Below are 16530 nucleotides of genomic sequence, written 5' to 3' on the forward strand. Positions count from 1 at the left end.
TGTGTTGTGCATCTTGTAGGTGATATCAGGCCCAGTCAAGTTGACAATGAAAATTAATTATCATGTTACCCATGCGTAGTAAGCACTTAAAGACTTGCACTGTCAAATAGAGAAAAAAGAAGGACATTTAACATCACCTTCTTTCCAATTTCTCCAGCAAGATTTTTTTTCACATTTAAAAGAACAAAATATACCACAGACAAGAAATCAAATCAGGGATCACAGTTGGATACCTATGAGTTCAAGTTTTCAAGACTTGGAAAGTTTTACCTCAGGCTTCTTCAGGAATCATGTGTGTTATGCTGGTGATACCATTTTTCTGCACAATGATAGCAAGAATGTGTCAGTTCTCAGAAGTCCAGTAATGGCAAGATAGCTGTATTTATTAAAAATCAAATTTAAGTTGGGATTTAATTTTATTTATACTAACATTTTTATTAAGTCCTTGACAAAAATTCTACAATTAAAGTGTAGGTTCAGAATACAGTCAGTGGTCACACAAGCCCCACATTTTCTCAAAAAGGAAAAATCATGGCACCTTGGTGACAACTCCCTTGAGCTGAAATTGACTTTCAACCGTCTGTTCTTCTCCCAAACTGATTCCTACTTGGTGGGATGACTGCTCTCCCATGGATGAGGACAGACAGAAGAAAACTTCGTACCATGAGAATCCACGTGATACCCATTGTTGGAAATTTTGTCTTTCTCAGCAGGATCTTTCACACTGGAGCCCATGTGGATCTCGCATCATGGGGCAATGATGCTGACACAGATAAAAGTGTTGAATGGATAAAAAGTGTAAGCCATTTCATCCCAGGGAATATTAGAAAAACAGGGGACATGCCCAAAGACACCAGGAGAGGGACATACCATTTATACTGCCTGTTGGAAGCCTTTTCCTCTCTGTATTCTTGGATAAGATTCCTTCAGATTCCTCAAAGCCCTAGGACATCACAGCTGATGGCCACAAGACTTTGTCATTCCGACTCCTCCCATGTTAGGCTAGTACAATAAGAATACTTACTGTCCCCCAAAAGGCTCATGTTTTGAATGTTAGTGGCACTGTTTGGGAAGGTTTGGGGAGCTTTAACTGAAGGAACTAGGTCACTAGGGTTATAAGAGCTATCTTGTCTCTGATCTCTTGTTCTCACTGTTTCCTGCCCACCAGGGGTAAGTCTGAAATGGATTCAGAATCAATAGAGCTGAGCAATCATAAACTAAACCTTCAGAAGCTATAAACCACGACCCCTTTCCCTTAAATTATTAAGTTAATTCATTAAATTATTGAATTAAATTTTTCTCTCAGACACTTTGTCACAGTAACGAGAAAAATACATATCTTCATTTTTATCCCCATTTTCTCCATTTTAATATTAAATAAATTACTTCCCCTGGCAAATGGAATGAGATAGCCTAGGCTTCAGTTGCCTTTCTTCTGTTCTTTGTCCCTTTGTTTCTTGGAGCAGTGGAATCTAGTCACCTCTGTTCTCATGGCTCCTAAGTCATCAAACCCAAGTTTGACCACTTTCCTAAGTGCTGGTCCCACTAGATGGACAGGAATCAGCTCAAGGAATCTAGAACACCAAAGATCCTTCTAGAATTCATATTTCATCTTGGCTTCCCTAAGTCTACCAATAGTATCTTGATAGGTCAAAACTTCAGTGAAGTCTTAGGCATTTGCCATGGCTCCTGCCTAGTTGTGCTGGGGTTAGGAGAGAAGGGGGGGGAGGTCATTGAACGTCTAGGGAAAATATACAGTGAAAATCTGAAGCTCGGCTTATTGACGCTAACCAACAGAAGGCCTGTGAGGATGGCATACAGTTCAACAGTGCTACTTAGAAAGACCAGAGATGGCTGCTGGAGAAACTCATTTACTGTCTCCACCATGTCTGACACCCAGCCAGTGCAGAGTGTGTAGGTTAGAAGACTAGCTTCAGTAGCCTCCGTGTTCTTGGTGAGACCAGCACCTCGCACACATTCAGGAAAGCAGGCGTTCTGATTCGGACAGTTCACAGACAATATATGAAGCATTGTGTTCTTTCAAATATCACTTCTCAGACTTTTCCACTCTAGTCTACTTCCGCCATTGTCCTTGTGATCCCGCAGAATAATTGGGAGTGCAAAGAAGCATTTCAAGGACATGGTATGCAACATCCTCCTTTTCTCAAGGACCACACCAAGTCCCCTACCCTTTTGTCTGCTACCAGCTGCTCATCGGTCTGTGTCAGTTCTTTATGTACAGATGCTTTTTAATTCACCTATTTATTCTCATTTCCATAGCACGGACCAAAGTCGGGCATTAGTAAAATCACAACGCAGTCATTGAATTTTCCTTCTTCATCCCAGAACTTGACCAGAAGATCAACATTTCAAAATTAAGAGTCACAGTCTTTCCCTGGTGCCTCTCCTCTTCAGCATGCCAGGACCCATTCCCCCTATCTGAAAGACCTTTGATGCCTTTCAACCCCAACACTACCTTCAAAATCCAACCAAAGCGTTTGCCCTTCTTAGATTTGAATCTTACCTCTACTATTTAGCTGCCGAGTTACCATTAACAAGTTATTCAACCACTCAGTTACAGTTCCTTTATCTATCTATATCTTTATCTAATCTATCTATCATATATATATGTATATATATATGATATATATCAGATGAGTTGGCATGCAGTTAGAATAATCAGAATTAGCTGTTGATTGATACATTCTGCGTAATGTGTAATAACGCTTTCACACACACACATACACACCACCGTGTACATGTAGAGAACAGAAGACGGTACGGGGGAATCTTCCTCTCCTACTGTGTGGGCCCCAAAGATCCAACTCAGGCTGTCAGGCTTTGCAGCAAGCACTTTGCCCTCTGAGCAACTTCAACGGACCACTTTAACATGTTAGACAAAACAGGAGTGTGTACTACAATTCCTAACTGTTCCAAAGCTTTTCCTTCTCTAGGTTAATACATCTCAGTATGATTGCAATCTGATCCATTTAATAAATGATACTCTCCACTGGGTTGGGTCAGCTGCCCACTTACACTGAAATGCTCTTGGCAGAAATCATATGATCTTTTTGTTTGTTTGTTTTTTGAATTCCCAAAATCCCTGCTCATAGCCTCACCTGCTGAGGACACAGCCATATTGATTATTCAACACTGGTGTACCTCTTGATAATCTGGAAGTAACCCTGACCTTACAGTGACCTCACCATCTGCTTTCTTTTTAGAGCTGGGTCTTTTATTTTAGAACTGGGTTTGTCCCATGGATGTGCCCTGGGTTTGTCCCATGGATATGCCCTGGGTTTGTTCCATGGTTATGCCTTCGATGCTCCTTGTTGGCCATCTCTGAGTGCAGTGTCACATTTATCAGGGACAGTGGGACTTGGCAGGCAGGCACAAAAACACAGTATGTAGACAGAGCCACCGCAAGGCAATTCTGCCAGTCCAATCCCTACAGTTTGCTGACAGTAGTGTGTCAGCTTTCCAAATCTCTGGCATGGAACATCATGTGGTCCTTTTCAAGAGGGAGTTGAAGATCAGGGAGACTGGCTACTATTTCTCCAGCATTTATCTCTGGAGGTCATGTGCCTGGTACTTGATTCTAGAATGATCTGGGGTAGCATGGCTGTCACATAAAGGGTGGTCCCAGAGAAGAGTGTAATTTTGGACTGAATCGGTGTGAGCTTCAGCAAATCTTCTGAAGGCCATCCAAAGCCACACATAAATAGTGAGCTTGGAAAAGCAACAGGAATGTGCGGGGTGTGGCCTTCAGATCCAGTCACACCGTGCTCACAGAGCAGTGGGCTGTTTAGTAAAACAGAGTACTTGAAAACATCCATCAGGGTGTGGTGGCAGGGTAAAGCTTTATTTAAACCAATTACTCTGGTGCACTTCATTCCATATACAACCCCACCTCTGTGCTGTGATCCAAGCTGGGAAGAGCTATATTGATATGTGGCTACATCTCCACACACGTAGCTCCTGTTTCCTTACCCAAAGGCATTTGCAACCTGCTGTCCTGCGTAGAATAAGATCTCACTATTTAGAACTGTGCTGTGCTGGGTCTAGACTATGGGTCTAGACTCTGTGGTCTAGACAATTTCACGGGTCAAATACCAAGCCACCCAGACTGTTCTGATCTTTCACGGGCTGGGTGAAGATGACAAGTCCCCTTATGGCTGCCTCTCTAGCTTGTGTCAAGGTTAGCTATTTGCCAGATTGACTCAGTAAAGGGCAATTCTAGTTGACAGAAATGCCTTGGAAACACATGACCTTAAGATTCTAATAATCAGCTCACAAGACAACACGCACAAGGACATTCTCACGTTTTCCTGAGTCAAGTCACCTCAAACAGGCTTCCAGAATGAAAATCATTCCCTGGAGATTTTTGACCTTGAAGATAGATGGTTTTGCCTCTGGAACGCTCCTTTCTGTGAGGTTTATCCACTGTACATCCATAAAATTTCTATTGCCTGACATTGAGGGCTTAGTTCCTAGGGAACTATGTGGTCTCTACATTTTAAAAGTGGCATCTCATTCTTGTGGGTAAGCAAAGGCTGTTTAGCTTCATGTGCCATTTCTAATCCAGGGATCACCACATCTATGTTCTCTTCAACATCTGTCCTTCATCCTGAGAATGAATTCCCCTCTTGTACTACCTCACTCATACTCCATATGTCCTATCCACACCAATTACTCGTGTATTCTCATTCCCAGTATTCTTCCTTTGTGTCGAGTTGACCTAGAGATGGGTTCTGATCATCTACCCAGAATGCACTTGGATGTTGAAGCAGTCAACATTTACCAGTGGAAGTTTATTTAGAACTCACAGCAAGGTGGGATTCCCAGGAAGACAAGACCACACAGGACTCTAGAGAACAAAGCGGGACAAGATGGGGATAGCCTGCTTTTGTTTGTTTTCTTGGACTTTTTGGCAGTTCATTTTGGGGGGCGGGGGCTATGTTGGGCAACTCCATGACTTGTGGGCTGAAAGCTGCAGTATTTGAAATACCAGCCAGCATACAGAAGTCTTTCCTATTGGGATCCATAGATGTTATTAGGGAGGAGTTGGGTACCAGAAGGATATCTCAGGAGCTCATGAACATTCAAATGCCAGGATTAGAGTCATCCTTTTTCAATACCTGTATTTCCAACCCAAATGGACTTTCTATGAGCTCATTGTCCTCTAAAATAAACTCTAACATTGCACTGCCTATACTGTTTCCTCATCCTCTAGCGACAGTGACTACCCTCAGTTGTAGCAATAGCCCATGCTTTTTCCAAGAGGCACCCACTGAGTCTTCATAGTAGGGAAACTGTGTTTCCCTCCAAACTAGATGTTCACATACTAAGCCCTAATACGTGTGAACATGACTTCACTTAGAAATAGGATCTTTCCAGTGTTCTAAAGCCAGTGTTCTAAAGGAGGATGTCATCCTGGGTTAAATGTGGGCCCTAAGTCTAGTAGCAGTCTGTACTTGCAAGGGAAAGAAGAGAAAACTTTGGCACACAGAAGGCCACAGTACGGATGAAGGTGTGCTGGAATGAGGAAGGCACAGATCAAAAGGGCGCTACGATTGTCAGCAGCCAGCAAGAGAAATGTGGGACAGAGACACTTTCCCATTCTCCATCAAGTGCCAGCCTTGCAAACTCCTGGATTTCAGACTTCCAGAGCTTCAAGGAAACCACCAAGTCCAGCCACTGACTCTGTAGCTCTTTGCTATGGTATCTGTAAGATGAGACAGGCTTATGATATAAATGCACTCCCGCATCTTCACACTCATCACCAGAGCTGTGAACTCCCAGAGGGCAATGCTTGTGTTTTCTTTCACAGCCTTGCACATGGTGCCTGGTACTGCACTCCTGCCCTGTTCGCTGAAAATTACCGCTAGATCCAAAGTAGTAAAAAGAGCCCCTGGAATTCTTTCTCTAGCAGCAGGGTTTCTACTAAATCTACCAGCTCTGGTAAAATCACCCAGGACTCTGCCTCCATGTAAAAGCTTAGGGTTGCACTCTGGGGAGACCCTTATTTCTTCTTAAATAATAATTTGATATATATGTGTATGTATATATGTGTGTGTGTGTGTGTGCATTATGTGTGTGTATGTATGTGTGTGTTGGAGGTATAGACATATGGGTGTGACTATAGAGGTCAGAGGAACACTTGTAGGACTTGGTTTTTCTCCTCCCACTATGTGGGACCCAGGCTCAAACTCAGGATGTCAGGTTTGACCAGAAGTTCCTTCCCTCACCGTGTCCTCTTGCTGCCTCTAGACTCCTATTTCTTACCTTTTGCTATGTCTAGAACTATCCGCGTGAGGAGGAGAGTATCTGTTCCCACCTGCATAGGCACTGAAGTACTTTGGCATGCACCCAATTTCACATTTTGCTAGGTGATGGACCCAGGCTCTTATTTTAACCATGGTTTTGTTTTGTTTTGTTTTGTTTTGTTTTGTTTTGTTTTGTTTTGTAAATACTGGGAGTGCCTGAAATGGTGAGATCTACTGGGCCAAGCCACCTGTCTTTTAGCTTGGGGACTTTATCTTCTCTAAGCAGAGAGATGATTTCCCCCTCTTAGGTAGGAAACAAGTGAGTGAGGATAAAAATACTTGTTTAGGAACCACCTAAGCCAGGTCTAAAACTCCTGTGCCAGGGGAGAAGCCTCAACACAGAGAAAGTTCTGTGTCTTAAAGGAAAATAAAGTACAGATGGAGAGCCCTGGAGAACAGAGAGCCACATCTGAGGTATCAAGGTGGATTTAAAGAACAACACTCTTGTTACCAGTCCTGATCCTTCCTACCCTCAGAGTTATTAACACCTGTCAGGCCCTTGCCTTCTGCTCAGTCTTGTTTTAAGTGAGTCTAATAGTAACACTAATGAATTTGCCTGTGATTGTCATGTGGGGTTCCACAGGAAACCCATTCTTGTTAGTCTTTCTTTTTGGAACTATTTATTATTGATCTCTCTCTCTCTCTCTCTCTCTCTCTCTCTCTCTCTCTCCCTCTCCCTCTCCCTCTCCCTCTCCCTCTCTCTCTCCCTCTCCCTCTTCCTCTCTCCCTCTCTCTCAGATGTAAACTTGGATTTCGCATGATTCTAAAATCTAGCACCAACTCTTGTTCCCCAAGGGCGTGTTTTTGTAATCCACTTAGTGGAGAACAGTACTGAGGGTGAGAGATAGTAGAAAAGAGACCAGAGGCAAGAAAGAGAACATGAATAGTAGATTCAGTTGGAATATTGAGCCCTGGATGAGAACAGTGGCTATGGGAAAAGAAATGGTGAATTTGGACCAGGAGACATCATTGGAGGGTTACTGGTAAGATTCAAGACATAGCAAAAGAAAGTAGGGAAAATCTGAATTAGATACAAAGATGAGTTTCCTGGGAGGATGTCACGGCACCTTAACAATATGAAGGAAGAGAGTGGGTGAGACAGAGAAGGGTGTGGAGACTCAGGTGGTCTCCTCCTGAGAGGTCTCAAGTCAGGGCAGACACGGAAAACAGGTTGAGCCACATGCCATCAAACCAGTGCTTCTACACATGGTCTCACGAGAGGAGAGATGACTCTTGGAGAAGAAGGCGTCACCATTGCTAGCCTCTCCCCAGATGTGAAGTCAGAAGTTTACACTGGCTGAGAGCTGGGAAAAGTATATTTGAGGCCAGAGAGAAAAACAAACCTAACTGAAACACTGAAACACATACCTGTGTTCTTGGCATGGCAACCTTGTTACCATGGTGATACCCCCTGCACACCCTACCAGGTCCTTCAGTGAGCCTTGCCTCCTTTCTCAGTAGAAAAGTTAGGAGGAAATCGACCTGGAGCTGTCCAGCCTCTGGGATCTTAGGGAGGCCTTCCTTATCAATTCCATCACTGCTTTAACACAGCCACACATCCTAAATGGGGGGCTGAGATCTTGCCTGATGACATCACATGTAGAGCTGCCGTGCTGGACTGTGGAGGCTTCCACAGAGGTTTTGTAGCTTCAGTTCTCAACTGCGGCTTCACATTCCTGCCTGCAGATGCTCATACACACTCTGGAAAGTTCTTTATAGAGCAGGGGAGTCACAACATGGAAGCCCATAAACAGGATACGACGTACTGATATATTGTGTCTGACTTACACAGTGTTTGCTGCCCTTCTTTTGATTGAGAATTTTCAGATTCTCATGTTTCCGGTTGCTCTTACACAGGTAAATTGCTCTGGAAATCTGGCACTGCTACCCCACACATCGGTAAGCACCTGGATCAATTTTAGTGTGGCTCTCTCTACCCATGGCGTTCGTCTCTATTTTGCCACAATCTCCTTATTGCCTGAAACAACACCTTCTGCCTTCAATTAATTTTATTTAGCTGAAATGAAGTCCTCCAGGCATTTAGCTTTGAGATCCTAGTGTATGATAATCGCGTTGGCACTGGCAGAAGTTACTTGATGCCAGACGGCATGAATATACTTGATGGTAAATATGGCTCAATTCCAGCGTCTCTGCCCTCCCTATATGTGTTCTTCCAATCATGGCCTCCTTATAAAACACTCTTCATCTCATGACAAGTGCTCAGCACTAACATGCCATCCCATCCTGAGAATACAGACCCACGTGATCCCAGGTTGAGCCTCCTTCAGCCAAGGCTCTAATTCCACAATGCCTCTCTGTCTTAGCTCCCTGACACAAGCAGAGATCTGACCAGCTGGCTCTGGCAGCTGTCGGTGACTATGGTCACTTGGGTCATGTTGCCAAAGAAAGGACATGGTGAGGTGAAGTCAACTTTCTAGTTGTTTGGAAAGAGGGAGGCACTGCCCAAACAAGTGGAGTCGAGGCACAATCATGAGGGGCAGATGCGGAGGCCAGCCTTGACTATTGACTTAGCCTGAGACCCAAGAGCTTGATAACGTGAACCTTTGCCTGTGTCTGAGGGAGTCTCCCTAACTTGGGGTGGGGTGTTAGGTTTGAATTCGGGATGTTTTCTATCTGGTGGAACAGCTTTTACAAGCCATAGAAACTTTGACACCGGGGGTCTCCATGGTAGCTGAGCTACTAGGATAGGCATTGATGGATATAGCTGAACTCTGATTTGGTCTCTGCTTCCTGATCCACCAATATATGATGGGAAAGCAGTAGCTCTGAGCTCCTGTTGCCATGGACCAAGCCATTGGCCATGGCTCCCTTGCTGAGGTGGTCTGATATCTCTTGGGATTGTGATGTAAGAGTAAATTAAACTGTTTCTGTCAGATATTTTGTCACAGAGATAAGAAAGGTCACTAATACAAGACGGAACTTTCTCCGTGAAAGGGAGTGATGGCAGCCCACAGGCTGAGGGCCTGGATGGGATAAAAGAGGAGGAAAGAAAGAGGGTAGCTAACTCAGGCATTCTTCCTCTCTCTTTCGTCTTCCTGGCCTCCATGAGGTGAACAGTGTTATGCCATGTTCCCACTGCCATGATGATCTGTCTCACCTCAGGCCCCACATCACAATGCTGACTAACCATGAGCTGAAGTAAGTCTCCCTCCTTACCTCAAGTATTTTTCACAATGATAAGAAACTAGAAAAAAGAAAACCACACGGATAATAGAAAACATGGGGAACTCAACTTCTTCCTCGGGCCATGAAGACTGGGGACACGTTTAACTGAAAAGAGGGTGAAATGGCTGGAAGGAACAGATGGTCTCTAGGGAGATCACTCTAAGGTCAGGGAGGGTGCAGGGTAGGCAGGAGACCAAGAGGTTGGTCTTAGGTTAGGAGACCACTAGGAAAGGTATGGCTCAGTGATTCCAGGGTCAGAGTCTAGTCTTGTCTTAATCTTGTGTTTACCCTATGAGCTGTTGTCACTCCCATTCGGGGAGTGTCTACCCCTTATGGCTCACCTGATGTGCCAGGTGTTTGTCAAGCTTCAGGATTCTGTTACTTTTCTTGCCATCCAGTGCTCTCAGCCTCCTGTCTCCGTGCCCAAAGTATAGTGAGACGAGAATTCCAGATCCCTTTGTTCATTATCAACCTCCAGTTGGCAAACTGTGATTGCATTCTTCCCCAGGGTAGTACTATCAATAATGAGAATTATCATGGCTTTTTCCCCTGTGCAGTCAACTTGGAAATGGATATTCTAGCTATGTAAATGACAACAGTGTCTGACTGCACATTCTGGGAGTGTGGCAGTTGAGATGTGTGTGTGTGTGTGTGTGTGTGTGTGTTTGATAGTAGATTTTATTTGATTTAGTCTTTTACATAAGACAGGAGCCACATCACAAAATAAGATCAGGAATGGGACTGTTTCCAACCCTGTTACCCCTAGGAAATATACTTTAGTTAACCAAGGCCTCTTTAGGACTCAAAAGCCAAGGGTATTGACAAGAAGAAGCAACATGTTCTCTCCAGCTTAGCCAAACCTATTTGCAGCTTGGGCTCCTGGGAATTCACAGCCACAGTCTTGACAGTCAACAGTATAGGGGTGGTGGGGGGGGGGCCTGGGAGCTTGTTCTCATCCTCTGAATAAATACCTCATCTGAATTACACTCAGATGTACCTACAGTGATAAGCTGGGGTCTTAAGAACAGCCAAGTCTTCCTAGATCTTAAACTTCTTTGATGAGGTAGATGCTACACTGTCAAGTTTTCTTGACTCCTTCCTTGAGCTCTGTGCAGTTGACATTCACTATAGCATGCCCTGACTCCCTGTGTTATGTGAGAGGTACCTAAGTATTAAAGAAATGTGTTAATGGGCATTGAGCATACAGGATATTGTTCTAGTGAGGGCCGCTGTGGTTCAGAAAGAAGTTGGGTGTCTCTGAAGGTTCATACAGTGGAAGCTTGGACCTCACTGGGGAGGAGATGGAATCTTTACAAATTGGAGTTTAGTGTAAGGTGATTAGATCACAGAGGGCACCGCACCTGAAACTCTGAAAGTGGAGCTAAGGAAAAAACCTTTCTTTTATAAGCCTAGGGTGTTTTGTTATAGCAATGGAACACTAACTAACACAAGAGGCATGCCTCTAGAGAAGTACACGTGCACAGATGACTAAATTAGTATGGTTGTTGTGATCAGAGCATCTATAAAAAGTGCTATCAAAGCTGAACCTCAGAATGGTGACCGAAACTTCTAGAAGCAACTGTTGTTAAAGCTGAGATTTAGGCGATGCCTAATATATTTATGTAGTGTTTAATGAAGTGGTGTGTGTGTGTGCGCGCGTGCCTGTGCCTTGTCTTAATGTATCTGTGTGACTCAATGCCAGCAGCTTCCCTGGATGGTTAGCCCAGTACAGATGCAAAGGTCACCAATCACTGTGCTCCTCACAGGGGCAAGACTGGATAGACAGCTCTCTTGAATTCTCCATCTTTAAAAAGGATATAACAGTAAGAACGGGTTCTAAGCTCATGTTTCCCCTTGCTGTCATTCATGGGTCACCAGGTAAGCTGGGTCTTTGGAGGTACAACGGGTCCATCCGGTATCATCCTTACTAGATAATCCCCCTTCCGCAGCTAGGTAGACACCAGGCATTTTGCTGAACGTATACATGGCCCCGGGCAGTAGGCTGGCCAATGGGATCTGTCTTAACTCGACAGTCTACTCTTCAACCCGTCTACCCTTGATAGGCAGAAGTGTTTCAGTATAAGCACACACGATACCCCCTCCTCTAGTATGCTCCTTATGAGCTTTGATTCCAAAAAGGATATTCAAGCATCAGCCACATGAGACTTTACAAAATTCTTAAAATGATACAGACATCTTTCTGATGCTCCCTACTATACTTGAATAAGACAACCATAACTGCTGCCCCCTATCCCAGCAGCCCAAATAATACAGGCTGAATCTTCAAATAAGTGCCTTTTCTTACTTAACCATTGACTTGTTTAGTATGCAGCGTCTACAGGAGCCCGGAAAACGCACACCCCTTTCCACCTTCCCGACTCTCTCTGTCACTCCCACCTGACCCTTTTCAGATATGCTTTCCAGTTTGCCTTCCAGAGGGTGCGGAGGCCAACTCAGACCTGATGGCAGCGGCATCCTCCATGACGGTGCCCCCTCGCCACTAGCGCCACCCTACGATATCATTTCCTACAAGTTCTTCAATTCTTTGAGAACGATGTGTTTGTGACCAAGCATGTGCGGCATTTCCCCTGCCTTTGCTATTGACCCTGCATGGAGATCTGGGCTCTCCGGAGCCAGGCTGCGGGAAAACGTGGCCATTCACAGCCTCCTTGGACAAAGCCAGGGTTCCCTTGGCAACCGCAGCGTGTGCACGTTTGCGAAGGGGTTTCCCCCGGGGGAGGGGGGCTCTCGCAACTCCAGAGCTCATCCTGACGTGTGTCCCTCATGGAGGCATCACCAAACAGGGTAGGAAAACAACGGCTACGGGTCTCATCTCATGATTGCCATTTGCAGGCAAGTGGTTTGCATTCAACAGGCAGGAAAATGTGAGTTGAGTAGGAGAACGAATTTGGCTGCAAGCTGGTGAACAACCTTCCCGGGAAGGGGGGGGGTGTCAGGGATTTGCTTCTGGACACAGGCAAGTTTTGGTCTCAGAGAATTGGAGCTGTAAAGTATGCCTTTGTCTGCAGAGAGGTGGGAGGATGGGGTGGGGCGGAGGAGAGGGGCCTCTAGGGGCAAATGTTTCTGCTTGTCTTCTTATCTTTGACTATTTATGCTTATGAATATTCGGGAACCCGGAATTGCTCATTTTCAGGTTAGTGCCCGTGATTGCTGTTAAACACTTCTCTCTCTCTCTCTCTCTCTCTCTCTCTCTCTCTCTCCTCTCTCTCTTCTCTCTCTCCTTTTCTCCCCTCCCCTCCCCCTTACTGCACTGATGGAGGAGTGAGCACTTTTGGAGAAGTTCAAAATGACTGAGCAGGGTCTCAAGCAGCGCTGGAAAAGACTTCCTCTTCACTGGGAGTCACACAGTTGTTTGAATCCCTTTCGCTGACCCAGGAGACCTCATGTGTGTGACCGATTGTTGGAAGAAACGTCTGTTATTGACTTGGCAAATAGTTAGAAACAGTTTCTATGGCAATTCAGAAGCATGTTACTTAAGTCCGGGTTCCTCTGTTTGTGTGTGTGTGTGGGGGGGTGGTAATTGGTATTGGGTACTAAGTGAAAGGAAAGCCATCAGACCTTCTACCCTGGGACTTCAGCAGGCACTAAGGATGCTAAAATGCTCCCGGAGATTGACCTCAGGTTTATAGTCTTGAACAGAATCAGAAATAGGTGCTGAAAGAAAACATTAAACAATCACCTCTCTCTCTCTCCCTCTCTCTCTCTCTCTCTCTCTCTCTCTCTGTCCTCTCTTTTCTCTTCCTGTCCCTTCTTTTTCCCTGCTTTCTTTCTTTCCTCCTTCCAAGTCTCCCTTCTCTTCCCTCCCTCCTTTCTTTTCCTTGTCTTTCTGTCCTTTTAAGACCCACTTTCAGGGTCAGTTCTAAACATGGCTGTTTATGGAAGCAGGTGCTTTGAGATACTCTGCCTTTAAACTGGTTTCTGCATTATCCTGTTAGCCACATTTGAAAATAATCTGATTCGTTTCATTCTGTGTTCAATTTTCCAGTAAAGCCTTTGGGACAGGGTTGTACGGCATTATGGTCATATCTCAGAATTAACCAATCACAAGCCCAGGAATATTTTGAGTGTTCTGTGTTTGTAGAATTCACTTGCTGTTTAAAAAAAAAAAAAAAAAAAAGCAAGGTCTTATGTAGACTTATGAAATCACTGTATAAACAAGGTTAGCCTCGAACTACTGATCCTCCTGCCTCCAGCTCCCAAGTGTTGAGATTACAGGTGGCAGCCAATTATGCTGTGCTTTGAGTAGCCTCCTGAGGGAGCAACCCACGGTACCTTAGCTGTTTCTCTTTACCATTGTTTGCCTGGAGTGTAGAGCTGGGCTCTGATCCTCTGACTTGGCCTCTGGATGATGCTGGACATTCCCCAGCAGTGGGACCCCACTCAAGATCCTTTGCTTATCTCTCTGTCTAGTGATAACGTTCAGAAGAGAATGGTGCCACCACAATTATTTCTCTGAAGGTCTCAGCCTGAGAAAGAACTGTGGAAGGGAAGGCAGGGACAGGGGCAGTTGCCCCTCGAAATGGGAAAACAGAACTCAAAGAGGTTCGGGGTTTGAAAACTGGAGGCTTTGGGCTTCTTTTCCTATGTTGAGAACTTTTACTGTTGAAGGATAAGACAAGGTCGTATCTTGATTTGTTCTACTTAAAGCAAGTGCTCTGTCTTGGGAATGAGAGTGTAAGGCTCCTCGGGCAGATCTGAATCTCTGCCCTTGTCAGTGGGCTGTCCCATTCAAGACAGCCATACTCTGTCATCTGACCCCAGTCTATCCCTTCACATGCAGCCACCAATAGGTAATAATGGAAAGAACTTCTCTCTCGTAGAGTGGATGGGGCCCCTTTGCTCTGAAGAGATGACATTTTATGAAGCTTCCACATCACCTGAGTGAGGAGCAAGCTGTGGTGGCTCTAGGCTATGGAGGGGGGATGGGTATGAAGCTCTTGATGGTGCCAGGGACAGTGGGGGGGTTGACATGTTTAAAGCAAAACAGGGTACCGGGGGCAAAGACAATGATGCAGAAGACTGATCCCAGGGCTTAGAGTAGGACAATGGAGACCTCCATCCCCTGAGGATGTAGCAGAGACTGGTGGGAAGCCATTGGACATATTTCGATCTCTGGTCACTCCAGCAACTGTTGAAAGAAATATGTTCCAGAAACCTTGTGTCAAAATGTGGTTGGTCAGTACAACAGGCTTGGAAACGAAGCGGCTGACACAGGCAATGATTTATTAGGAGACTTAGATATATCCGACAAATCTAGATTTGAATCCTGACCTTGAGACTTATTCACTATATACTAACATGCATGTGTTATTTAAATTCTAACATCATCTGCCTGAGTGATTGCTGAAGAGGAAGCAGCCAGTAACCATGCCAACTCAGAACAGATGCTTGAATGATGCCCGTCACTGTCAGAGCCAAGTCTCAGGACCTCGGCACTGTCAGCCATGTATGAGCAAGAGATCCCAGGCATGTCAGATGCACAAGCATTCTCATGCTCTACTCTCTGTACGCTCCTCTGGGGAGGGAGTGGGAAGAAGGGAGATGCTTGTGCAAAGACATGACGAAGAAGCAGAGGATATAGACAGTTGATGAAGTATCCGCCTCACAAGCAGGAAGACCTGAGCAAGGGTCCTGGGTCTCCTGTAAAAGGGTGGGTGTTGCCACACATGTCTGTAACTCTAAGGTGTGGGGTAGGTGCTGGAGATAAGCAGATCCCTGGAGCTTCCTGACCAGGCTTAGCCAATCAGTGAGCACTGGACTCAGGGAGAGATCCCATTGGAAAAGACCAAGTGAAGACTGATTGAAGAAGACACCTGAGGTTGACCTCTGGCCTGCACACAAACATGCATGTGTACTGTATATGCAGGTATATACACAGACATGTGCTTACATATGCAAAGCTGGTTGAGACCAGGGGCTGTGATGGGAGGGTAAGTTCTCTGCTTCTGACTAGTATTCTGTTTAATAATATATAATGTATTAACTATTTATATAGCTAATATATAGTTATATAATATATAATTAATACATAGTTAACTAGAATATATTTAACTATATATAATTATTATATTATATCATATGGTAATATATATTATAATCAGCAAACAATGGCCCCAGGCCAATCTGGATTCACAAACAATATTTTATTGGAGTATTGCCAACCTTTCTTATCCAGCTCATTTCAATGACTGTTTTAGTGATTTGACAGAGAAGTGGAATACAAACCACAAAAATTGTCTGGGCTACAATAGCAGAAATATTTATTCACTGGCCCTTCACAAGTGATGCTTACCAGGACCTGATGTCCACTGGTCTCTTCTATCATTGGCATAGCTCTGTTACATTATCCTAGGTGTGCCAGGAAGAAAGGGCCATGTCTCCAAGCAGTAGTATGGAGAGTTTTTCCTGGGAGAACACGGTCCTGGTGGGTACTGCAGTGAACACACTCAGCCACCAGATTTCAGGGGGGGTAAAGGACACTGTTCACCTGGGAAAGTCAAGAAAGAGGGAGAGTGGAAACTCTGGATGTGCAAGCCTGGACTGTGAGGATAGCAACATTGAATCCTTGCCCTTGGCAGCTATGGCTCCAGAATCAGCTATAGAAGGCAGATAAGGAGTAGGATGAAGGAGAGATCCTGCTCCATCTGTGTTTAGTCATCTCTGCTTAAGTGGCTTGACGGCTGTGACTGTCTGAAACTCCACTCTTGGGGAACAGTCTTGCACCCCAGCTCAAATCACCCGATACCCAGATGAGCATTGCCAACATACTGGGAAACAACATTTGCTAATTCTCAGAGCCCTCCAGAAAAATGCTTATGGACCCATCTTCAGGTTCTGCCTTTCTCTCTCAAGACTTTAGTAGGTATCTTGAGGGATTGTGGTATCTTGAGAGGGACCATATCCCTGCTGACATGCAAGATGTTCATAGGGTGACATCTTTCTTTGCCATCCATGTTCCTATTAATGCACTTAGACTGTCCCTTCCATGGCAAGGCTA

The sequence above is a fragment of the Rattus rattus genome, chromosome 9 (genome assembly GCF_011064425.1).
Source record: "Rattus rattus isolate New Zealand chromosome 9, Rrattus_CSIRO_v1, whole genome shotgun sequence".
In the NCBI taxonomy this organism is placed as follows: Eukaryota; Metazoa; Chordata; class Mammalia; order Rodentia; family Muridae; genus Rattus; species Rattus rattus.